The sequence below is a fragment of the Grammomys surdaster genome, unplaced genomic scaffold, assembly GCF_004785775.1.
Source record: "Grammomys surdaster isolate TR1022 unplaced genomic scaffold, NIH_TR_1.0 130, whole genome shotgun sequence".
Taxonomy (NCBI): Eukaryota; Metazoa; Chordata; class Mammalia; order Rodentia; family Muridae; genus Grammomys; species Grammomys surdaster.
The window spans coordinates 9,713,179-9,740,035 of NW_021604588.1; the positions used below are offsets into that span (position 1 = coordinate 9,713,179).

The 26,857-nt window shown below is 40.3% G+C and overlaps 1 protein-coding gene across 3 annotated transcripts in view; it reads left to right on the plus strand.

Moving 5' to 3' along the window:
* Nme7 (NME/NM23 family member 7) overlaps positions 1-26,857 on the plus strand; it is a 137,737-nt gene that overhangs the window by 40,898 nt on the left and 69,982 nt on the right. The window lies entirely within an intron of this gene.

Sequence of the window (26,857 nt, forward strand, 5' to 3'; positions counted from 1 at the left end):
ATCTCCCAAGAGTTCGGGGGTTTTGAGACTGCTGATCTTCCTATGGGGTCATTCTTCCCTTCAGCTTCTTCCCCTCATTCCTCCATAGAGGTCCCCAATGTCAGTACAATGGTTGAGTGTAAGTATCTGCATCTGTTTCAGTCAGTTGCTGGTATGGCCTCTCAGAAGACAGCCATGCCAGACTCCTGTCTGTAAACATGTCACAGTATCAGTAATAGTATCAGGCCTTGGTGTCCGACCCCCACCTCACTCCCCACCATGAGATGGATCCCAAGTTGGATGGGCCACTGGACCGCCTTTTGTTCAGTCTCTTTTTCACTTTTGTCCCTGCAGTTCTTTTAGACAGGAACAATTCTGGGTTAGAAATTTTGACTGTGGGTTAGTAACCCAGTCCCTGCACTTGAGGCCCTGTCTATCTACTGGAAGTGGACTATTCGAGTTCCCTCTCCCCACTGTTGGGCGTTTTGGCTAAGGTCATACCCACTGAGTCCTGAGATTCTTTCACCTTCCAGGTCTCTGGGACTTTCTAGATGCCCCCCCCCACGCCTCCTATCCCCAGAATCTGCGTATTTCCATTCATTCTCCAGGCCCTCTGGGCTTCTCTTCTGTTCACCACCCCCATACATGATCCTGTTCTCTTTATCCTCTCCCCCACCCCTCTTCCACCCAGATTCCTCCCTCCCTCTGCCTCCTGCAATTATTTTGTTTCCCTTTCTAAATGGGATTGAATTATCCTCACTTGGGCCTTTCTGCTTGTTTAACTTCTTTGGGTCTCTTAGTTGTATCCTGGGTATTCTGTATTTTTTTGGCTAATATTTATTTATCAGTGAGTACATACCACACGTGTCCTTTTGGGTCTGGGTTACCTCAAGATGAAGTAAAATATCAAGATGATATTTTCTAGTTGCATCCATTTGCCTACAAATTTCATGAAATCATTGTGTTTAATAGCTGAGTAGTACTCCATTGTGTAAATAAATGTACCGTATTTTCTGTATCTGTTCTTCTGCTGAGGGACATTTGGGTTGTTTCCAGCTTCTGACTATTATAAATAAGGCTGCATGAACATAGTGGGCCATGTGTTCTTGGTATACGTTGGAGCATCTTTTTGGGTATATGCCTAGTAGTAGTATAGCTGGGTCTTCAGGTAGAACTATTTCCAATTTTCTGAGGAATCTCCAGATTGATTTCCAGAGTGGTTGTACCACCTTACAATCCCACCAACAATGAAGGAGCGTGTTCCTCTTCCTCCACATTCTCATCAGCATGTGCTGTCACTTGAGTTTTTGATCTTAGCTATTCTGATTGGTATAAGGTGGACTCTCAGGATCCTTTTGATTTGCACTTCTCTGGTGACTAAGGATGTTGAACATTTCTTAAGTGCTTCTTGACCATTCTAGATTCCTCTGCTGAGAATTCTCTTTTTAGCTCTGTACTCCATTTTTAAATTAGGTTATTTGGAGTTTTTGGAGGTTAACTTCTTGAGTTCTTTTTATATTTTGGATATTAGCCCTCGATCGGATGTAGGGTTAGTGAAGATTTTTTTTCCCGATCTGTCGGGTGCTGATTTGTCCTATTAACAGTGTCCTTTGCCTTACAGAAGCTTTTCAGTTTCATGAGGTTCCATTTGTCAATTGTTGATCTTAGAGCCTGAGCCATCAATGATCTTTTCAGGAAATTTTCCCTGTGCCAATGGGTTTGAGGCTCTCTCCCACTTTCTCTTCTATTAGATTCAGTGTATCTGGTTTTATGTTGAGTTCCTTGATCCACTTGGACTTGAGCTTTGTGCAGGGTGATAAATATGGATCTAATTTCATTCTCCTACATACAGACCGCCAGTTTGACCAGCACCATTTATTGAAGATGCTTCCTTTTTTCCACTGTATAGTTTTGGCTTCTTTGTCAAAGATCAAGTGTCTGTAGGTGTGTGGGTTTATTTCTGGGTCTTTGATTCTATTCCATTGATCCACCTGTCTGTCTCTGTACCAATACCATGCAGTCTTTATCACTATTGCTCTGTAGTACAGCTTGAGGTCTGGGATGGTAATTCCCTCAGAGAATTATTTGAGCTATCCTGGGCTTTTTGTTTTTCCATATGAAGGTGAGAATTGCTCTTTCCATGTCTGTGAAGAATTGTGTTGGAATTTTGATGGAGATTGCATTGAATCTGTAGATTGCTTTTGATAAGATAGCCATTTTCACTATGTTAATTCTACCAGTCCATGAGCATAGGAGATCTTTCCATCTTCTGAGGTCTTTGATTTCTTTTATTTTTTTTTTATTGGTTATCTTATTTATTTACATTTCAAATGTTATCCCCCTTCCCGGTTTTCCCATGGCCTTTTCTGGCATCAGTGGGAGAGGAGGCCCTTGGTCCTGTGAAGACTTAATGCTTCAGGGTAGGAGAATTCTAGGGCTGTGAGGAGGGAGTAGGTAGGTGGGTGCGGGAGCACCCTCATAGAAGCAGGAGGTGCATAGGATGGGGGTCTTTGATTTCTTTCTTCAGTGATCTGAAGTTCTTGTTATACAGCTCTTTCACTTACTTGGTAAGAGTTATATCAAGATATTTTATATTGTTTGTGGCTATTGTGAAGGGTGTTGTTTCCCTAATTTATTTCTCAGCCTGTTGATCATTTGTATAAAGTAGGGCTACTGATTTGTTTGAGTTAATTTTCTAATGAGAGATAGAAAGGAATGGATCCAGATAGGAGGGAAATAGGGAGGAACTGAGAAGAGTGACGGAGGGGAATCAGGATATATTGTATGAGAAGCTAATCTTATTTTCAACAAAAAGGAAAAAGTAAAGAATATCTTTCTTTATAAATAATTGATGGTATTTCTAATCAATTCTTCTGGCTACTTTTCTAGGATATGAACCTTAAATATCTTGTTGCATAATTAATACATTTTTAATTATTTAGAAAGTGCTTTATTATCTATCATACTGGTCTTTAGGAACATAATTATGGGGCATTTCCATGCATGTTGGGTGATAAACACTTATGTTAGTTACGACACTGTCAGATAGCAGGCTGGTCAAGACCTTCACATCTCCTTGAATCAGCAGAGCAAGTTCACCATGTAGGTAGAGTTATCATTCTTTTCTAGATAAGCAAGCCGAAATCCCATGAGGTTAGGAGACTGTTATCCTTAGTGTAGAGCAGGAAGCCCAGAGTCCAGATTATCTTGTGTTCTGGTTGTGTGTGTGTTTGTTTGAGATAGGGTTTCATTTTACCAAGGCTAACCTGAAAGTCGTTCTGTAGCTGAGGATGACCTTGAATTCCTGATCTTCCTTTCTACCCAGAATGCTGACCTTACAAGCATGTGCTACCATGCTCTGTTCAAATACCATGTTTTCTCATTTACATTTTCTCAGCATGTGGTTGGTAAATTTTCACAGGAAATGTTAGCAATGTAGATGGCCAACAGCCTCTGTGGTAATAATGAAATGTAGTCTAAAATTTCATATCAAATTTATTACTTTATTCCTGTGTTCCATGTAAACTGCTGGTTAATGTTATACTTATTTTTCTTGCCCAGGGATATATGTATAGGTATATATGCATACATATATATGCACACACACACATATATGTAACATAACATATCTATCCCCAAGGCTGTTTGCATGTATATATCTATGATGTGCACATATACACAAGTACATATACATAATTATTTTTTTACCTGGGAGTGGTAGGTATGTATCTTAGTCAGAGTTTATTGCTGTGAAGAGATACTGTGACCAAGGCAACTCTTATAAAGGGAAACATTTAATTGAGACTGGTTTACAGTTTCAGAGGTTCACTCCATTATCATAGCAAGAAACATGGCAGCGTGCAGGCAGACATGGTACTGGAGGAACCGAGAGTTCTACATCTTGATCTGAAGACATCCAAAAGGAGACTATGTCTTCTCCAAGCAGCTTTCTTTCACAGTAGGTGGAGCTTGAACCCCAGGAACCCTCAAAACCCACCTACACAGTGACACGCTTCCTCCAAGGCCACACCTCCTAATAATGCTACTTCCCATGGGCCAAGCATATTCAAACCACCACAATATATATGAATTCTATGTAAAATCCTATTTTTTATGGATTTTACATATGCGTATACATGTATAAACATAACACCTATTTGAATGTGAGGAAACTCATACTGACTTAAATTGCTAAATATCAGCAACTTAATTTGTTTTATTCAGTTAGATATTTATGTGATTTAATTCTGAGGTCCGCACATGGCCTTCCACCTGCTAGGCAAGCACATTGAGCTAAATCTTCATCTCCTGTTTTAATTTTTTTAAAGAAAAATGTGAGGTTTAAGTAAAATAATGCAAGATTGGAATAAATGTTAGCTTTAGAATAAGTATTAGCCATATAACTTGTTGCATAAATATAATTGATAGCTAATAAAAATACATAAATTAGTGATGTCAAAATGCTCAGCTTTATTGCACTAATAGATAATTTTTTACTTATACACATTTAAGTTATTTTTGTTAGAGCCATTTTTAAAAACTTATCTGTCTTTTTTCTTTGATACTAGCAATGAAACCCAGGGCTTTGCTCAAATTAGATAAGGGCTCTGCTACTGTCCCACATTCCCATCTATTTTTCAAGCTTAAAAACATTAGGATATAAAATCAATTAAGGAAAACAATTTTTTAAAAAATCTTCTCAGTTGCCAATATGAAGTTTGACATTTTAGAGTTTTTAAACACCTTTTTTCTTTCACTGCTAAGCTTGGATTTACCCTGAGACTTTGTGATCATTTTGAAATTTATGATCAGTCCAATTCACCGTGGCAGTAATGAAGTTTGAAGGTTGAAGTCTGATGTCAAATTTCGTGTAGCCCTCGTCATTTTGTTTACAATTGTCTCTTTCTGTAAGATTCCCATATGCTGCTATATTTGATTTTTACCCGTGGTTACTCTAGGCAGAGACTGAGAAATTTAAAGGTGAGTTACTAGTTAGAGAAGGACTGAGATGGACCGGGTAATGTGCTGACTTCCTCCGGAATTCCCTGGGTACCTGATCCCTAAGGCCTGGCTGCAGCAAGGAAGAGCACAGCCTTGATGCGGTCCTTGTAGACCAGACCTGCGGAGCAGCCATTGGAAAATGCTGTCTAGGATGGGTTCTTCTGTCGTCAGAGATGGAGGCTGTGCAGAGTTCATTCCATACCTTTGGGTGTGGATGTCACACAGTGAATTGGAATCACAACTCAGTCCTTTGAGTATACAGTCGCTGATAAGAGTTGTTTGCCCAGTTGGAGGGAACTACTTGTAAGAGAAGCAGTCCTGTTTGAGTAGTCCATTGTTGGGATAAATGAGTTTGGGAGAGTTCCTGGTGTGCACAATGAAGTCATTTACTGACTTTCATCCTTATCTTCCACAGTAAGAATTTCTGGGCGTAGATAGTAGTCATGTGTATGGAAGCACTGTTAATTCTTCCTCCTACATTTAATCTACGAGGTTATAGTAATTCCTCTTCCCACTTCTAAGAGGGCTAGGGAAAGGAGAAACTTCTCTTGGTTTTTGTTTTATTTTTTGGTTTTGTTTTTTTAAATACATTGTGAGGAGAAAAGTGTGTTTGAGGTTTTATGGTCTTTTTTTTTTATCTAGATTAAAATACATTTTCATCTCAGAGCTCAGAACTGAAAAAAAAGTAAAACCAGGTGAATGTTTGGTTTTGGATTTTTTATTTTTAATTTCTTTTTTTTTTTTTTATTGGATGATTTATTTACATTTCCTATGTTGTCCCCTTACCCCATCCCCCACCACCCCCTCGAAACCCCCAATCCCCTCGCCCCTCCTCCTTCTTCTCTGTGGATGTAACCTCTATCTACACCCCCCCACTCCCACCTCCCCACCCTCAAAATTCCCACCCCCTGGGGCATCCAGCCTTCATGAGGTCAAGGTTCTCTTCTTCCACCTATGCCCAGCAGGGCCCTCCACTTTTACATATTCAGCTGAAGCCCTGGATCCCCCCCTAAGTGCTCCCAGGCTGGTGGTTTAGACCCTGGGAGCTGTGGTTGGTTGGTATTGTTGCTCTCCTCATGGTGCCACAAACCCTTTCAGCTCCTTCAGTCTTCACTCTAACTCCTCTATTGAGAACCCCATGATCAGTTCAATGGCTAGTTGTGAGCATCTGCCTCTGAGGAGATATCCATATCAGGCTCTTATCAGCATGCACTTCCTGTCTTCCACATCAGCATCTACCTTTGGTGATTGCACATGGGATAGATACTCAGGTGGGGTGGTCTTGAGACGGCCCCTCCTTCAGTTTCTGTCCCTCACTTTGTCTCCATATTTGCTCCCTTGAGTATTTTGTTGCTCCTTCTAAGAAGGACCGAATCACCCTCACTTGGTCTTCCTTCTTTATGGGCTTCATGTGGCCTGTGAGTTGCATCTTGGGCATTTCAAGGTTCTAGGCTAATATCCAATAATCAGTGAGTGAATACCATGTGTCTTCTTTTGTGATTGGCTTACCTCACTCAGGATGATAATTTCTAGTTCCATCCATTTACCTAGGAACCTCTCGAATTCATTGTTTTTAATAGCTGAGTAATACTCCATTGTGTAAATATACCACATTTTTTGAATCCATTCCTCAGTTGAAGGACATCTGGGTTCTTTCCAACTCCTGGCTATTATAAATAAGGCTGCTATGAACATAGTTGAGCATATGTCCTTGTTATATGTTCGAGCATCTTCTGGGTATATGCCTAGGAGTGGTATAGCTGGACCCTCGGGTAATGCTATGTCCAATTTTCTGAGGAACCGCCAGACTGATTTCCAAAGTGGTTGCACCATCTTGCAGTCCCACCAACAATGGAGGAGTGTTCCTCTTTCTCCACACCCTCGCCAGCATCTACTATCACCTGAGTTTTTAATCTTAGCCATTCTGACTGGTGTGAGATGGAATCTCAGGGTTGTTTTGATTTGCATTTCCCTGACGACTAAGGATGCTGAACATTTCTTTAGATGCTTCTCGGCCATTCGAGTTTCTTCCGTTGAAAATTCTTTGTTAAGCTCTATACCCCATTTTTTAATAGGGTAATTTGGTTGTCTGGAGTCTAATTTCTTGAGTTCTTTGTATATATTGGATATTAGCCCTCTATCAGATGAAGGATTGGTAAAGATCTTTTCCCAATTTGTTGGTTGTCGTTTTGTCCTATTGACAGTGTCCTTTGCCTTACAGAAACTTTGCAATTTTATGAAGTCCCATTTGTCAATTCTCGATCTTAGAGCATATGCCATTGGAGTTCTGTTCAGGAACTTTTCCCCTGTGCCCAAGTATTCGAGGCTTTTCCCCACCTTCTCTTCTATTAGTTTCAGTGTATCTGGTTTTATGTGGAGGTCCTTTATCCACATAGACTTGAGCTTTGTACAAGGGGATAAGAATGGATCAATTTTCATTCTTCTACATGTTGTCTTCCAGTTGAACCAGCACCATTTGTTGAAAATGCTGTCCTTTTTCCACTGGACAGTTTTAGCTCCTTTATCAAAGATCAAGTGACCATAGGAGTGTGGGTTCATTTCTGGGTCTTCAATTCTATTCCATTGATCTTCCTGCCTGTCTCTGTACCAATACCAGGTAGTTTTTATCACTATTGCTCTGTAGTACAGCTTGAGGTCAGGGATGGTGATTCCTCCCGAAGTTCTTTTATTGTTGAGAATAGTTTTCGCTATCCTAGGTTTTTTGTTATTCCATATGAATTTGAGAATTTCCTTTTCTAACTCTGTGAAGAATTGAGTTGGGATTTTAATGGGGATTGCATTGAATCTGTAGATTGCTTTTGGCAAGATGGCCATTTTTATTATATTAATCCTGCCAATCCATGAGCATGGGAGATCTTTCCATCTTCTGAGATCTTCTTCAATTTCTTTCTTCAGAGACTTGAAGTTCTTGTCATACAGGTCTTTCACTTGCTTGGTTAGATTCACACCAAGGTATTTTATATTATTTGCAACTATTGTGAAGGGTGTCATTTCCCTAATTTCTTTTTCAGACTGTTTATCTTTCATGTAGAGGAAGGCTACTGATTTGTTTGAGTTGATTTTATAACCAGCCACTTTGCTGAAGTTGTTTATCAGGTTTAGGAGTTCTCTGGTGGAAGTTTGGGGGTCACTTAAGTATACTATCATATCATCTGCAAATAGCGATATTTTGACTTCTTCCTTTCCTATTTGTATCCCTTTGACTTCTTTTTGCTGTCTAATTGCTCTGGCTAAGACTTCCAGTACTATATTGAATAGGTAGGGGGAGAGTGGGCAACCTTGTCTAGTCCCTGGTCTTAGTGGGATTGCTTCAAGTTTCTCTCCATTTAGCTTGATGTTGGCTACTGGTTTGCTGTAAATTGCTTTTACTATGTTTAGGTAGGGGCCTTGAATTCCTGATCTTTCCAAGACTTTTATCATGAAGGGATGTTGAATTTTGTCAAATGCTTTCTCAGCATCTAGTGAGATGATCATGTGGTTTTTTTCTTTAAGTTTGTTTATATAGTGGATTACATTGATGGATTTCCGAATATTGAACCATCCCTGCATTCCTGGGATAAAACCTACTTGATCATGATGGATGATTGTTTTGATGTGGTCTTGGATTCGGTTTGCTAGAGTTTTATTGAGTATTTTTGCATCGATGTTCATAAGGGAGATTGGTCTGAAGTTCTCTTTCTTTGTCGGGTCCTTGTGGGGTTTGGGTATGAGTGTAATTGTAGCTTCATAGAACGAATTGGGTAGTGTTCCTTCTGTCTCTATTTTGTGGAATAGTTTGAAGAGAATTGGTATTAGGTCTTCCTTGAAGGTCTGATAGAATTCAGCACTAAAACCATCTGGTCCTGGGCTTTTTTTAGTGGGGAGGCTTTTGATGACTGCTGCTATTTCCTGAGGGGTTATGGGACTATTTAGATGGTTTATCTGCTCCTGGTTTAACTTCGGTACCTGGTATCTGTCTAGGAAATTGTCCATTTCATCCAGGTTTTCCAGTTTTGTTGAGTATAGGCCTTTGTAGTAGGATCTGATGATTTTTTGAATTTCTTCAGTTTCTGTTGTTATGTCTCCCTTTTCAGTTCTGATTTTATTAATTTGGATACTGTCTCTGTGCCCTCTGGTTAATCTGGCTAAGGGTTTATCTATCTTGTTGATTTTCTCAAAGAACCAACTCCTGGTTTTATTGATATTTTGTATTGTTCTTTCTGTTTCTATTTGGTTGATTTCAGCCCTGAGTTTGATTATTTCCTGCCTTCTACTCCTCCTGGGTGTATTTGCTTCTTTTTGTTCTAGGGCTTTTAGTTGTGCAGTCAACTTGTTAGTGTGTGCTCTTTCCAGTTTCTTTTTGTAGGCACTTAGAGCTATGAGCTTTCCTCTTAGCACTGCCTTCATGGAGTCCCACAAGTTTTGGTATGATGTGTCCTCATTTTCATTGAATTCTAAAAAGTCTTTTATTTCTTTCTTTATTTCTTCCTTGACCAAGTCATCATTGAGTAGAGAGTTGTTCAGTTTCCATGTGTACGTGGGTTTTCCATTGTTTTTGTCATTATTAAAGACCAGTCTTAGTCCGTGGTGATCTGATAAGATGCAAGGGATTATTTCAATCTTTTTGTATCTGTAGAGGCTTGTTTTGTGACCAATTATATGGTCTATTTTGGAGAAGGTACCATGAGGTGCTGAGAAAAAGGTATATTCTTTTGTTTTAGGATGAAATGTTCTATAGATGTCTGTTAAGTCCATTTGGTTCATAACTTCTGTTAATTTCAAAGTGTCTCTGTTTAGTTTCTGTTTCCATGATCTGTCCATTGCTGACAGTGGGGTGTTGAAATCCCCCACTATTATTGTGTGAGGTGTAATGTGTGTTTTGAGCTTTAGTAAAGTTTCTTTTATGTATGTAGGTGCCCTTGCATTTGGAGCATAGATGTTCAGAATTGAGAGTTCACCTTGGTAGATTTTTCCTTTGATGAGTATGAAGTGTCCTTCCTTATCTTTTTTGATTAATTTTGGATGAAAGTCGATTTTATTTGATATTAGAATGGCTACTCCAGCTTGTTTCTTGGGACCATTGGCTTGAAAAATTGTTTTCCACCCTTTTATTCTGAGGTAGTGTCTGTCTTTGTCACTGAGGTGCGTTTCTTGTATGCAGCAAAATTCTGTGTCTTGTTTGTGTATCCAGTCTGATAGTCTGCGTCTTTTTATTGGGGAATTGAGACCATTGATGTTAAGAGATATTAAGGAAAAATGATTGTTGCTTCCTGTTATTTTTGTTATTAGAGGTAAAGTTATGTTTGTATCTTTTTTGGGGGTTGTTGGAAGATTACTTACTTGCTTTTCCTAGGTTGTAGTTTCCCTCCTTGTGTTGGCATTTTCCATCAATTATCCTTTGAAGTGCTGGGTTTGTGGGAAGATATTGTGCAAATTTGGTTTTGTCATGGAATATCTTGGTTTCACCATCTATAGTGATTGAGAGTTTTGCTGGGTATAGTAATCTGGGCTGGCAATTGTGTTCTCTTAGTGTCTGTATGATGTCAGTCCAGGCTCTTCTGGCTTTTATAGTCTCTGGTGAGAAGTCTGGTGTAATTCTTATAGGTCTGCCTTTATATGTTACTTGACCTTTTTCCCTTACTGCTTTTAGTATTTTTTCTTTGTTTTGTGCATCTGATGTTTTGATTATTATGTGACGGGAGGTATTTCTTTTCTGGTCTAGTCTATTTGGTGTTCTGTAGGCTTCTTGTATGTTTATGGGCATCTTGTTCTTTAGGTTAGGGAAGTTTTCCTCAATAATTTTGTTGAAGATATTTACTGGCCCTTTAAGTTGGGAATCTTCATTCTCATCTATACCTATTATCCTTAGGTTTGGTCTTCTCATTGTGTCCTGGATTTCCTGGATGTTTTGAGTTAGGAGTTTTTTGCATTTTGCATTTTCTTTGACAACTGTGTCAATATTTTCCACCGTATCTTCTGCATTTGAGATTCTCTCTTCTATCTCTTGTATTCGGTTGGTGATGCTTGCGTCTGTGACTCCTGATCTCTTTCTTAGGTTTTCTATCTCCATGGTTGTCTCCCTTTGAACTTTCTTTATTGTTTCTATTTCTAGTTTCAGATCCTGAATGTTTTTGTTTAATTCCTTCTTTGTGTTTTCTTGCATTTCTTTAAGGGATTTCTGTGATTCCTCTTTAAGGGCTTCTATCTGTTTACTTGTACTCTCCTGTATTTCTTTAAGGGAGTTACTTAATTCCTTCTTATAATCCTCTATCATCATCATGAGAAGTGATTTTAATTCTGAATCCTGCTTTTCAGGTGTGATGGGGTGTTCAGGGCTTGCTATATTGGGAGAATTGGGCACTGATGATGCCAAGAAACTTTGGTTTCCGTTGCTTATGTTCTTGCGCTTGCCTTTCGCCATCTGGTTAACTCTAGTGGTACCTGCCCTCACTGTGTAAAACTGGAGTCTGTATTTCCAGTTATCTTGCTTATTGCAGAGCTCCTCAGAGTCCAGAGGTCTCTGTGGTCTTATGCTCCTAATCTCCTGGGTGGAATAACTCCTGGGACTCAGGCCACCTCTTGGATCTGGAAATCCTTCTGCTCTGAGTGCAGTGGGTCCTCGATGACTCAGGATTCAGTTTCAGCTGCTCTGAGTGCAGTGGCTCCAGCTGCTCTGAGTGCAGTGGCTCCTGGATGACTCAGGATTCAGTTTCTCCACAGGACAGGAGCAGACCAACTCTGTGTCTGCTCCAGCCCAGAGGACCAGGCAGGGGCAGAAGGGAAGTGGAATTCCGGAGGGGCGGGGTTTGGGTAGCTGCTGTGCCCTGGATGTCCCTGGCTCCCCGATCTATCTCTGGGGTTTAGGGAGTGAGATGGAGTTCTTACCAGCTGCTCTGAGTGCAGTGGCTCCTGGATGACTCAGGATTCAGTTTCTCAACAGGACGGGAGCAGACCGACTCTGTGTCTGCTCCAGCCCAGAGCTATTTTTAATTTCTAAATCATGTTTATATGTTCTTAGTTTTTCATATGTAGTTAATTTAATTCTGTCATTAAGATGAATAGTCATAAAATACAGGCAAGTTAGAAAAAAGTCATAACTGTATAACGTAATTACACAGATGAATGTATCTAACAAATCATATATAATTTTATAATTATATAATTGAAAGGTATCAAAATGAAATCTTTGTTACGTACATAATTTTTATGTTTATATAGACTTAAATCATTTCAGTCAGTCTCTAAAAGTTAACTGTAAATAGAGATATAGGTAGATAATTTTATTCTGAAATCTGATTATGTTCCTTGAATACTGTTCTGTTGATTATCCATATATATGGATATATACACATATATCCATATATATGTATATATATGATCAATTATTTTGCCTTTTTGTGTCCTGCTCACATATTTATAAAATGATAATAATGCTATACCTTTTGGGTGACCAAGGATTAAACTCTTACACTATATGAAAGTGTTATACCCAACACTTGTTAAGAACTGTGTGTTTCAGACATTGTTGCTATTGTGGTTAGTATCCTTTTACTAGCAATACCACGGTAATACCATGCATGAGCTTAATTTTCAACTACAGTTGAACTTTTCCCTAGTAAGAGAGCAGGTTAAAATGCTACTAAAACCCACCATCCACAGGGGAAAAAAGTAAGATTCCTATCATTGTTTAAGGAAAAGGGAACTTCAATTTTTTTTCCTTAGTTAAAGCCTATGTCTAAATTAAGTTTATAAAGTGGGATTGTTGCTAAAAGGGAACTAATTCAGCAGCCACTTTCTTTTATTTATTCTTTAACAGTTTGTATCATTCATACCATGTAGCTTGGGCATATCTACCCTCAACTCCCCACTTCCACTTCCCCTAGATATCTCCCAACCTCCCTTTCCCACTCATGCCTACTTCTTCCTTGCTTCCTTGCTTCCTTGCTTCCTTCCTTCCTTCCTTCCTTCTATCCTTCCTTCCTTCTAAAGACCTCCTCAGAGAGGAGACCCTCTCTCAAGTCTCAGAAAGTCTCGACCACCCAGTAATCTGCTCCAGACACCATGTACCGGAGCAATTGTGAGGTTGTTTATTAGGGCGAGACAACTAGCTGCCGGCCAATTCGTATGCCCACGCAGGAGCTGAATTGACCCCGACAGCCAGTTTGAAAGGGGCTTTTAAAGGGAAAAACCACAAACCAAGGAATGGGGAGGGGGTGAGAGGTTGCTAGGGTGGTGTAACATGAAAATAGTGGAACATTCCAAAGGAACCCAACCTACGGGAGTCAGGGTCAGGTGAAAACTCTCTGTACGCTTATCTTTCTCAAGAATGTGGTCCTGCCCTGTTACTTCGGCCTTGCCTTGTCACTATGGTTCTCAGCTTGGTTCCACCTGGCTAAATTGCATTCTAGCCAGCTCCCGTAATTAGTCTGTCCACATTCTTAACTGCTTCATGCCTCCATGTCTTTGTAAAGAAAGCCTAAAGAATATTTTATGTCTAAAAAGGATTCTATATACCCAGTATCTATAATTTTTCACTCTACACTTCCAATTCCCCTTCTGTTTCTCACTCTTGTTTTCCCTCCCCCCCCCCCCATCCAGTGAATCCGGTTACTGATGCCTACTGGAATATTGACTCTCCTTGTGTGGATGACCACAACTACAATGAGGTCATGCATGTCACAGCCATGTCACAGCTGTGTTGAGTCCAGATACAGCTTTTCACAGTTCTTCTCCCCATACTTCAGGGAATACATTCTCTCTGCCCTCTCTTCTTGAAGCCCCTTGACCTTTTTCAGGAGTGTGAATGGGAAGGTTGATAGAGATGTCCCAATAAAGGCTAGAAACTCGGGCTGGAGAGATGGCTCGGCGGTTAAGACCACTGACTGCTCTTCCAGAGGTCCTGAGTTCAATTCCCAGCAACCACTTGGTGGCTCACAACCATTTGTAATGGGATCTGATGCCCTCTTCTGGTGTGTCTGAAGACAGCCACAGTGTACGCATATACATAAAATTAAAATAAATGAATCTTTAAAAAAAAGACTAGAACCTCACAAGTCACTGATCCTCACCATTTTGAGCGGTTATGAGCAGTGTGAGTGCATACACTGCTGCCCACTGAGGAAGCTTCTCTGGCCAAGGTGCAGAGCAGCCCAAACCTATGGGGATAAACATAATTACTCAGAAGGCAGTCTGACACTGACTGTGTCCATTTAACAAGCAACAGTATTGGTTCCCCTTGAGGGCCCGTGACCTACTAGCCATGGGCTTGCTGCTTTCTAGTTTCCTGTTATGGTTGGTGCCAGGCAGGAGGATATCACTGGACTGGAAATACCTCTTTTGCACAGGGATTGACCGAACAATCTTACTTTTAAAAATATTAAGACGTCTTAATTAGGACTGAAGATTTCTTAGAACATTTCCATTCTTATAACAGATTCATGCATTAGACTGTTTTATTACATAGATCATGATATAGTTTATTCTGAATTTTTCTTCTTTAGTCAAATCAAGGGGTTTTAAGCTTTGTCTTATATATATATATATATAAACCTTGAAGTTTATATATTCCATGATTTTGTGGAGCTGTATCAAAATTCCTAATAAAGAACCCTATAGTCTATATTTTAATGTGGTTTGGGTTGTAAAATTACTTGAGTTTTAATGAGAATATTTTGTTTTACATTTAAAACATATTGTCATAGTTTGGCCTCAGTTGTCAACCAGACATAAACCTCTATGTAAACAGGAAGAAAGGCTCTCAACTGAGGAACTGTCTCTGAGGCCGCTCTGTGCTCATGTCTGTGGGGCATTTTATTAATTGCTAAGTGTTGTAGGAGTGCCCAACCCACTGCGGGCAGTGCTATCCTTGGGCGGGTGGGCCTGAGCTGTGTAAGAAAGGGAGCCGAGTAAGCCAGGGGAGCAAGGCAGTGAGCAGCCTCCCTCTGTGGTTTCTGCTTTTGTTCCTGCCCCAGCTTCCCTGGATGATGGCATATGTCCTGTAAGCCAAAATAACACTTTTTCCTTCTCAAGATGGTTTTGGTTGCAGCATATATCACAGCAACAAACAAACAAGCACTAGGATATGTTAATGTGACAAGAAATAGAAATTTTTTCCTATATTTATATTTTCAAGAAATTACCTTCCCAAATTCAGCGAACCCTTTATATCTGTAGGTTCTGCATCTATGTATTAAATCAGCTGTAGCTGAAAAATACTCACATACACAAAACTGCATCTGTACTGAACCTGTGCCGTCCCTTCGCCATTCTTTACAGGTTACAGTGTAAGGATTACATATATAGGATTTCCATTGATGAGGAGTCATAAATAACGTAGAGATGATTAAGTATTCCGAAGGATGTGTGTAAGTTATCTATGAATTCTGTGCCATTTTATATAAGGGGCCTGAGCCTCTGCAGATTCTGATGTTCACAAGGTACCCTACAGTCAGTTGCCTCAGGCCACTGAGGAGCGCTGCCTCCTTCCTCAGACTGTTTCTGTTACTCCCCTTGCCTTTTCTGTAGGTTAGTCTTCTGGTCTACCTTTAGGCTTCCCAAACACCCACTTCCTTCTTACTGCCTTTCCATCCTCTTCCAGCACACGCTGGGCATTTCCTTCTCTTTCTCCCCAACCTCAACTTGTAATTTCCTCAGAGTGTGGTCCCAGGTGTCATTCTCTCTTGTACTGCTTGCTCATTTTCATAGCACTCAGCACAGTTTGCTACTCTATAGTACTTATGTAAATGTCACTCACTGTATGTACTACATGTTGGTTGTTGGCTAATGATCATTGTATGCCTCTCCCACAAGATAGAACTTTTATTATGAGGACAGTTTTTTACTTTTGGTTATAATTTAGGCTGTATGTTATTTAGGAATTTCTTTTAGTATGCAAATGCTAAAAGAGAATGTATGGTCTCTAGAATAATTGGTCTTTAAAAATTACTAATATCTTTTGTTAATTTACTGTGGAGTTAAGAAATGTTTCTATTGACTGTATGTTTGAGGAAAGAAAGAAAAAAGGTACCTATGGTAGTTTGCATGCTTGGTATCCAGCATCTTGTTTTCGGAGACTATGGGAGGTGAGATATGGCGGGCAGAAGAGGGTTACAGAGGTCAGTCCCTAACCCAGAGTTTCTGCTTCGGTCTGCCACTGGAATGAGAACAACTACAAGCTCCCACACCAAGACTGGAATATCATCTGTCATGTTCCACACTCGTTCCCCATGAAACTAAGACCCAAAATGAATCCTTCCTGGAAATTGTTTCTGGGCAAATGTTTGGTCAGAATACTTTTTTGAACTTACAGGGTATTTATATCTTTTTTCATATATTTTCAATATAAATGACATTGGTGTCTTTTTAAATTGAATCAAGTACTCTTATAGTATTTGAATTTAATTTATTAATATTTATTGCAATTACTGATCTCTTTGGATTCATTTCCATAAGGCTTATTTTTCCACTTGTTCTTCTTAGCTTTTCTGAAAGTCTTGCTCTCTACCACATAGACAGTCTTTGTATTGTCCTCCTTCCCTTTGTTCATGAGCTGGTTTTAAAGTTATAGATCAGAAATTTAAAACCAATACATAGGGCCTGAAGAGATGGTTCAGCAGTGAAGGGCCCGTACTGCTTTTCCAGAGTCCAGCACACATGTTGGGTGGTTCACATCTGCCCGCAGCTCCATCCAGAGGGATCTCACACCTCTTGCTTCTACAAGGCCTTGTACTCACATGCACTCCACACACATACATAATTTTTTAGGGGAAATCAATAAACAGCACTTTGTCTATATTGGGCCAACTGCCTGGTTTTGTGAATACACTGTTTGGTTGGAGGTCAGCCGTAGCTACTCAGTTCTGCTGTGTCTATGGTTGTTGTTAGGTTATTTAGCAGAAGAAGCTGTAATGTATACCATGTGATGGAAAGAACTGTAAATATTAATTACTCTGTCTTCCATAGAACCTTTACCATAAGTTATATACTTTGTTATGCCAAATTTTAGCATGTATACTTAACTCTAAATTTTATTTATGAAACTTAAACTCATTCACTCCAGACTTGAACTGAAATAGAAGGAAATTAGCATACTTTAAATAGCTGCTGAAATCTCCCATGGTTGTGAGAATATTAACTTGTATATTTTCAATTTTTATTTTTAAATCAACTTTTTAACTTATGTAACACAAAATGCATATATTCTAAGTGTAAAGTTCTGGTAATATACTTTGTTGGCTTGAACTCCCTGAATCAAGACATTCTTAGCTTATGAACTTGGTTTTGCTTGGTGTGTCCCTTTTGGACGCTTTAGAGGATGTGTGTGTGGCTTTAGCCTATTATTTGGTTGCTCAATTGATTGGTACTGCTCACAGCTGAAGAACTGAGTAGATTCATCCCATATTTAATTATCTGCCTTCACAGTCATCCTTTCTATTAAAGACAAAGAAATGGAAAGTCACGCTGACTGCCATCATTTGAAGTCAGAGGTACTCTTAACACCTGACTAGAGAGTAAAGTGAAATCTGTTGCTAGGCAGCAGTCAGAGCACCTAGCAACTGTGATATCTCAGACATCAGGAACCTTAGGGTCCCTTCAGAGCCTGTGATGCATATTGCACACAGAAGATCTGTACTCATCTGCATGAGAACAAACTTATGAGTCTATAAAGCAGCAGGAAAGAGCTTTGTGGAATCTTGCCTTGGTTCGTAGTGTCTAATTCTTGAAGTGACTGTTACCCCTCTGTGGCTTTGCCGTGAATTGCGTGACCTTAGAAATAATCCCTGACTTCCTTAAAGCCTGCCTTTTCTCATCCATTTAGTAGAAGTGATAATTCTACTTCCTGCCTAATTTAAAATAAGTAACATCCTTAGCACAATTTGTACTGTGATAAAATGTTAGCTACTAATAGTAGAGGCCATCTCATCTATTTAGAAGCTCAAATATATTTTGAAACCCATATTGGTAGTATTTTAACTATGTACTTCCTTACAACAAACCACCCTCCAACTTAGTGTTGTAAAAATGATTAGTTGTTGCTCACAAGTGTGTATACTGTCAGTTGATAACCCCTCTGCAGGATACCCAAAGTCCTTAAGCATGTCACTCCATTCAGTCATCTGAGCGCGATGCAGAGCTGGCCCGTGTATGACGGTGTCATCCTCCAGGCTCTCCACACAGCCTCCCTGACTTAAGTTCTCCTCACACCAGGTGGGTGCTGTGCAGCTAGTGTGGCCTCTTTCATCAAGATGCGTCACTGTTCTGTTTTTCTGTGCCTTTGACCTACCCTGTCACCCTTTTGTGGATTTCTGAGGTTCTTTCTCCCTTTTTATGTACGTGGCACTTCTTCAGCAGGTCAGCATTTAGTCCACCATCTTACTTATAGTTTTATTTGCTCTAAAATGTAAATCTTCCGATTGAGTCTAATGCTTAAATAAGATTCAGCTTAAAATTCATCTCACTTGAGTTCAGAGTACTCTAAAGAATGGTAAGGTAATGAAAGGAATGGTGTCAGTCTGTACCGAAACCTTCAAGACTGATTTCAAGTATACCAGAGTCATCTGACCTACTTAGTCCCAATTTGCTCAAATTGCTGCCAGCCTTCCTTACCACAAACCAGCCATGCTGCCATAACTACCATGAAGACAGCTCTGGTGAAGTAAATGGAGTGAATACCTTGCTCCCTGTTCACACTCAGGAGCCACCCATGTGTGCTAAGTGTCAAGATAGAGATGTGGACTTGGTGGTGGCTTAGAAATGAAGAACTTATAAGAGTAATTAAGGGCTTTGAGCCATAGGTTTTCTGGCATATGAAAGATGCGCAGATATGCAGGATAGCAGGATGCAGAACTGGCTCTCAGCTCATGCAGTCACTTCCAGCATTTTTTTTATAAGCAGTAAGTCCTCCCATCATTTCCCATGTCATTCGGGAGCCCTGATTTTCAGAGGCTTGTCAATCAGTAAGCCTGTTCTTTACATTTTCTACTCCTTCCTGATAAGACCCTATTGTAACTATACGTCAGAATTTGGGCATTTTAATCTTTTGAGCATGCATCATTCCTAGTCTTATGATAGCAGACTGTGTTTTCCTATTTTCCCATTTTTCAAACATTTCTTAATAAACTAAATAATAAAATGTCATGTGCGGTAAATCCCTGGATCCCACCTCCGTAGGGCCTGGCCCCGCTCCTGGTTGGGAGATGGAAGAGAGGAAGCAGGCTGCAGAACAGAGCATAGTGTTGGGGGGAGGAAGGTCTGTGTTGCTCACTGTGGTTACACAGGCTCTTGTACACAGGGCTAGGAGAAGATTGGGAGCTGGTGCCAGGCAGTGCTCAGATAAACATGGATGGGCACACCTTCTGTCTGCTGGAAGGTCTGAGATTCTATTTTTCTTTGGTCTGTGTCACGTGATCTTAGTTATTATCAGCTCTAAAACGGTTGAAGATATTCCCTCGAATAGATGATCAGCCCTCTAGTAGGTTAGCATGAGGAATTAGCGAGGGAGACAGCGCTCTGTCGCTGGAGACCCATGTAACCTTTGGCTTCAATCCTCTTCTCCTAGAAGTTTCTTCATAAACCTAGAACTGACCCACTGAATAGCTGACTAGTCAAGTGCATATGTGATTGCTTCTCTCTCATCCGTGTCTGAATGGTGAGCCTTGAACCCTAAGACACAGTAAAAAGTGAGAGAAGGGAATTATTGAAATTTCTTTTACAAATGTTTAACAGACCCCCCCCCCAAAAAAAAAAAATTGAGTGGCCTGGGATATCGCTCAGTCAGTAAGGTGTTTGTATGCACTTTATTGAGGACGCTAGTTGGGATCTCTAGCACCCACATTAAAAAAAAAAATCAATATGGCGGAAGATCCATCTCCAACCCCAGTGTTGGGGGAGGGGACCGACAGAGACAGGTGAATTCCCCAAATTTGCTGACTATTGACTATTAGCCAATTGGTAAGCTCCAGATTCAGTGAGAGACCCTGTCTCAAAAAATAAGGTAGAAGGGTTAAAGAGATGGCTCAGTGGTTAGGGGCACTTGTCCTTACAGAGGCCCTGGGTTTGATTCCCAGCATCCACATAATGGCTCACAACTGTCTGCAACTCTAGTTATAAGGGATCCAGTGACCTCTTCTGCCCTCCACAGGCACCAGGTATGTACATGTGGTACACAGATGTATGGACATGCAATCAAAATACTCATACATATAAAGTGAAATAATTTAACCTTATAATAAACGAAGTACAAAATATAAGATGGAAGAAGAAGACACCCAGTGTCAGCCTCTGGCCTCCATATGCATGCAACCAAACACTCATGCCTTCACATACACTTGCACACACAAACACACATGCATTCACATATACATGCACACACAAACACACATGCATTCACATATACATGCACACACAAACAGACATGCATTCACATATACTTGCACACACAAACACACATGCCTTCACATATACTTGCACACATAAACATGCATGCATTCACATATATCTTCACACATAAATACACATGCAGTCACATATACCTGCACACACAAACACATGCATTCACATACATGTGCACACACACACCACAGACAAATGTTAAAAATCTTCAAGGTTAAATATATAAAATACTTCTTAAAAGTTTGTATACATAAAGGAAATTTAAACAAAAACTTTAGATGACATTATATCTAGCATTTATACTTAGAAAGCTATTAAGTTTAAACTACGGTGTGACTTGAGAACCTGTCTTGACAATCCCTGATGTTGTTCCAGCTCAGTCTCTTTATTTCCATAAAGCTGGATTTTCTTGCAGCCTCACTAAGAGACATGTGTAGCCACAAATGATATTTTGTGGTTATTTACATTGAATAGCTGCTGTGCTGAAGAGTAAGTGTGTTAGAGAGAGTACGTGGGCAGAACAATGTTTTGGATACCATTTTACTGTGAAATTAACATAAATCTAAAGTATCCGGGCAGTGGTGGTGCACGCCTTTAATCCCAGCACTTGGGAGGCAGAGGCAAGCGGATTTCTGAGTTCGAGGCCAGCCTGGTCTACAGAGTGAGTTCCAGGACAGCCAGGACTATACAGAGAAACCCTGTCTCGAAAAAACAAAACAAAACAAAACAAAAAAAAGTATCACAGAGAAGCTTCTCCATTAAAGGAAACACTGAAAACTGACCTTAATGCTTTGCTTATCATCTGTGGTAGTTACTGGCCTATGTCAGGGGATAAACTAGTGTTACTCCTTTATGTATCAAATTTCATAAGGCCTGCCTCTGAGTAAGACAAATTCCTGGAGGAAATGAGTGTTGCCCATCGTCAAGTTTTCAGTTTAGTTATTCTCAAACAGCGCGTTCACAAAGGCAACTCAGACACCTTCAGTGCATGTCTCAGCCCTACTCTGGAGCTATTGAACAGGCTCAGAACGTACTAATCTGATGGAGGAAAGTCAAAAGGTTAAAGCCTGTGAATAGGGATGGTCCACAGACTCCGGTGGTTGCAGGCGCCAAAGTTTGAAGAGCACTGTCTATCAGTAGTGGTAGGGTTGTTCTATCCCCAGCTCCAAGATGCTTCTTCTATGTTTGCTTGTTTTATTTTTTTTTAATTGATATTTTTGTGACTGTCACATCTTACATATCGACCCCTTTGCGTTCACTCTTCACCCTTGCAAACCCCACCCCCAAGAGAAAAATCAAAACAACAACGACGACAAAATAAAAGCGTAGAAAACATCTTATCATAGAAGCTGTAATATGTCATAGCATGACCCACAGTATTTCCCTCTGTCCACACATCTTCACCTGCAAATGTTCATTGCAGTGAGTCATTGGTCTGGCTTGAGGCCTCTGACTTCTGCCACACCATTAGTACTGGATCTGGGACTCCTCTCAGTTATCCTGTTGTTGCCCTCCTGTGTCATGGAAAGTCTTCTGCTTTGGATCTGCAGGACCGGCCCTTTCATGTGCTCCAACAGTTCATAGATGGTAGAGATTTGAGGGTGGGCCAGCTCAAAGCCCTGGATATGGGCCTGGAAGTGTATTAGAGAGCCGAGCAAGGTCTCCAGTGCTGCCCCAGCTAGCCCACCCAATGCTGCCACCAGCAGGGGCAGGGTCAGCTCTCCTGCTCTCCTTCTCTTTGGGAGTGACCAGAGCCAGCTTCACTCTGCTGCCCAGTAGAGGCACAGGGGCCACTCTCCCAGTTGATGCATTTTGTGGCCCTTAATGAATCGTGATTCTTGATTGTCTTAGGGTTTTATTGCTGTGAAGAGACACCATGACCATGGCAACTCTTACAAAGGAAAACATTTCATTGGAGCTGGCTTACAGTTCAGAGGTTTCTTCTGTTATCATCATAGCGGGGAAACATGGTGGCAGGGATGCAGACTGACATGATGACAGAGAGGTAGCCAAGAGTTCTATATCTAGATCCGCAGGCAGCAGGAAGAGACAGTGAGCCACTAGGACTGGCTTCAGCTTTTGAAACCTCAAAGTCCAACCCCCAGTGACACAGTTCCTCCAACAAGGCCACACCTCCAATAATGCCCCTCCCTATGAGTCTGTGAGGGCCATTTTCATTGAGACCACCACACTGATGCAATAATGCTCTCCCCCATGAGTGGGTGGGGCCATTTCCTTGAGCCCACCACACTGATATTCAGATTTTTGTGTGGTTCCTCCCACGTTGACTTTTGGACTTGACTGTGACTTTCTTTAGTGCTTATTCCCTAAGGCATGCTGTGGTCACAGGCTTGCCAAGCACGTGTGCATTGGACTTTGTCTTGGAGTGCTCCAGTTAGAAACCAGTGGGTGTGACTAAGAAGCTCTGGTGAAAAAACTATCTGGAGTCTTGCCCTCAAGACAAGCTATAGCTTTCAGAAGCTTCAATCTAATTCCACGATTTGCTGACAAGTCCCAAAAATGTAGACCCCAAACTATTCATCCCAGACAGTGACATGTATAAAGAAAGTCTTTCCTCCAGTGCCTGAGAGCTGACTTCCTTTGCTGAGAATGACTCTGCGCCTAAGGTCCATGGCTAGACCAGTCTCTGGAGCTAAGTGCCTATTGTAGGCTTCACTGATGGAGAAACCAAGAACTCAGGGAAGCTCCAGGGGCATGCTTGTCATCTGCACCACAGCCCTCCTCGATGGTTAATGTTCAGGGGTTTGTGCAGCCCTCACTGCTGTGGCTGCATTCCTCATGTTAGGGCACTTGGGAGCAACCCCCTGCCTCACAGACAACTCAGGGGCTACAAATTGGTAGACTCAGAAGGGTGGGGCAGTCAGTCCAGCACATAGACTGAAAAGCTGACTGTGACCAGCAGAGGCCGCTGCTAAGCAACTAGGAAAGTGAAGGCCTTTGGGGATGCCAGACAGTCACCCAATACAGTTCAGCATAGAGCAGCAGAAAGCATGGGTGGGTGATGCACACTCCTTCCTGGTCTTTTCATTGTACTTTTACAGACATTGTACTTGATCATGTTTTATACTGTCTTCTATGCATCTTTTTAGTCATCTCCATAATCCCATGCACTTGTCTAATTTTGTTTTTTTATTTATTCCCTTTTTATACTTATCTGTTAGTTATGAACGTTCTCATGACATCTTTTTATTTTTCTCCAATCTCTTGCTCTTTGCTCTTGCCTTCTTAACATTTCTTCTCCATTCCTTCTCTTTAGTTTGTCTTTTCTTCTTGTTCTTTCCTTTCTCCTTGACCCTTCATTTTACCTTAAGTATCAATAAAAAATAATAATGTATAGGTGGTAAAGCATAAAAGAATGATTATTCCAAATCCAAGCAGTCACCTCTGAAGGGGGAAGGCTAACCAGTGGAGAGACCTGTAACAAGATCTCCCGCTTGTGATGTCGCTGGTGGGTCTCTCCAAAACTGTGTATTAAACTTCACATGTATGCTTATGCTGCACCATAGGTTTATTTTTATTTCCAACTCATATATGGAAATTAAGTAAAGCCTAAAACATATGGCATATATACACACATGTGCTTGTGTGTGGGTTGAACATTTTAGAAGAACATGGGAGAAAGGAACATAGCAATGAACGACTTCACGAAATGAAATTCTCAAGTAGGGAAATTTTACTTTCATGATACACAACTTTATTTTCATTTTATGTGTTTCATGCTTTCATGTTTCATGTTTTTTTTTTTTAAGAATAAAGAGTAGGAGAAGTTATGACAAAACTAATTGTGTATCTGTGATTCCCCTTGGTTGGGTAGGTTAGCTGTAGACATATAACAGCTGTGACTCTTTTGTGGTCCTCCTGCCTCAGACTCTCACGAGTCTGAAATTATATGCTTGCAACATCATGTCCCACAAGAGCTTGATTTTCTGTTAAATTTCTAGCCCATGTTCACACTACTTACCATACTTGGAGGAGCCCCAACAGCAAACCTGTCCCATCATCACTATGCTGGGAACTAGGGGGAAAGTATTCTGTACCAGTGAATATAGTCCACACTGCACAGGCGAGGACAAGTATTATTTATTTGATTTGTAGCCAAGGATGTGTCTATTTTGAAGCCTGTGTATGAATGGCAATATAGCCTCCCTGAAGCTGGATAGGACAGAGCCATTTGAAACCAACAGAAGAAGCAATGTTCTTGAAATATTGTTTCTAACTTTGCAAGTCTCCTTAGCTGTGACTTTGGGTAGCTAAAGTAAACAAAACTGTGTAGTCCTTTAAAAATACACACAAAGCCAGGTAGCCTTGAGACACTTTTAAAATATGTTTCTTGAAAAGGTGACAAACAACAGAACTAATTTTAGATGAGGAAAAATATTTATTTTGTCCATATTTGGACAAATGTTTACATGGCTTAGAGTTAGCTTTTCATTTTTTTTTTTTTCGTGGTCTTTGGCTCTAAAAAAAACAAATTTCCCAGTGGTTTTTCACATATATAGCATCCTTGTTATTGCACTCTTGAAAATCTAGAAGCTTGGAGCCGTCTTCAAGTGAGAATTGTTATTATTCCTGTTTCTAATGAGCTCACCTCTCAGATCAGAAAGAACCTACCCTGTAGGAAGCTAGAAGTCCCTGTGGTAGAGAACCTAGCTTTGTTTCTGGCTTTCCCTAGTTCCCTACATTGTGTTTTATTCTTCTTGATCTTTTAAGTCTTGAACCTATTGTCTTATTGCAACCTGGCTAGCTGTCCCTTACCTCCTTTGCTATGTTAAACCTATCCTGTCTTCCATTGCCTTGCAGTGCGTTCTGAGTAATCCTTCTTAGACACTTGGTAAAGAAAATGTGCAGTTTAGATCTAGATGTGCTCTAAGTGGAGGGTCACTAATGATATTGGTTAAGTCAGATCTGCTTTGTAAGCCTACTTGCTTAACAACTAGGTTTAATTTTATGGTCAGGTAATGGATCAATATGAGGTCCTAAGTGCCTTTCTTAGTTCTTAATTTAATAGTTAAACTGAATCTGAGCTATGTGTATTACAAAGTTGATGCAATTATACCAAATTTTTGCTTATTTTTGGAATGGTAGCATAAACCACAACAAGTCAACTGTATTTTGGATCCTAAGTGTTCTCTCCACACTCATAGTGTTAATGACATACTTCGTGGTGACAATAGAAGATGGGGCCTGGTAAGGGGTTTCAGATCATCGAGGGTGTGTCCCTGAGGCAGATGGTGAGACCTAGCCCTTCTTGTCTCCTGCTTTGAGGCCATGAGGTGAATGCTTTGCTCTGACAAGCATTCCTGCTGTGCTAGGCAGTCTAATTACAGACCTAAAAGCAACAAATCATAGAATGAAATGTGCCAGAACTGTGAGCCAAAACAAATTTTTTTTTAAGTTGACTTTTCAGATATCTGTTGAATGGTAAGGGAGGCTGGCTGAGACACAGCCAGACCAATCTGGGGGCTTCCAAAACATATCCCAAGTGAAAATTCCCACTGAAGGGATATTGCTTCATAGCTTTTCTATAGAGGAGACAAATATTTCCACATAGTTTTATTTGCTATGCATGTTTTCTTGGCTTAGCATTAAATTTCTTCTGTTGAATGTAGCAGTCCTTGTGATTTCTTTTGTGCTTTATTGCTAATAAATCTAAATGTTCATAATCTTCACCTTTGTTTGGTTTATGATAATCACATTTTAAAATCACACTACTATTTTATTAGTTATGTCTTTTATGTCACTAGATGTAAATTTTAAAGGCAATAAAATTTCTCTAATGTGATTTAAATTAATAGTATTTAACATATGATCTACATATCTGGTTTTTAGTTCATATGCTCTTGGCTGTATCACGATTAAATGTTCCTTAACAAATCCTATATGAATAAAATATAATTTTTTGTGGGGATTTTTCACTATTTTCCCAACTATTAAAGTTTCTTTTTTCTATATGTATCTTTTTCTTGATGACCTAATCATTCTCAAAGTGTATGTTTTCTAATTCTATACTTGATTATAGCCAAAGATTAAGAGTGTATGCTCCTCCATCTGCTAATACATCCCATTAGCTTAGGGTCTCAACATAGACCATTCAGTCCATAGGACTACTATGAGTATTGTATGAAGGGGTATGTGACTAGTACATACAACATACGTGAAACGAGAGCCACCAAGTCCATGAGCTGTCCCAGTCAGTGTACATGTGTTGTCAGAAGTAACTGCGGAAGCCATTTTTCCTCATGTCCCTGCATGGTTGCTGCTGAGTTGGCTGAGGTCAGCTCTCCTCTGTTGAGTTGCTTTTGCCTAAAGAGTGGGGCCATGTGTTCAGAGTTTTATTGTTCCACTGATGTGCATGAATGCAGCTGCTCTGCCAACACTCACCGTCTTGATGACAGATTTGAGTAGAATGAGTCTTCCCACTTGACACAATGTCATTCCATGTCTCAGATTGCCCTTGAACTTCTCC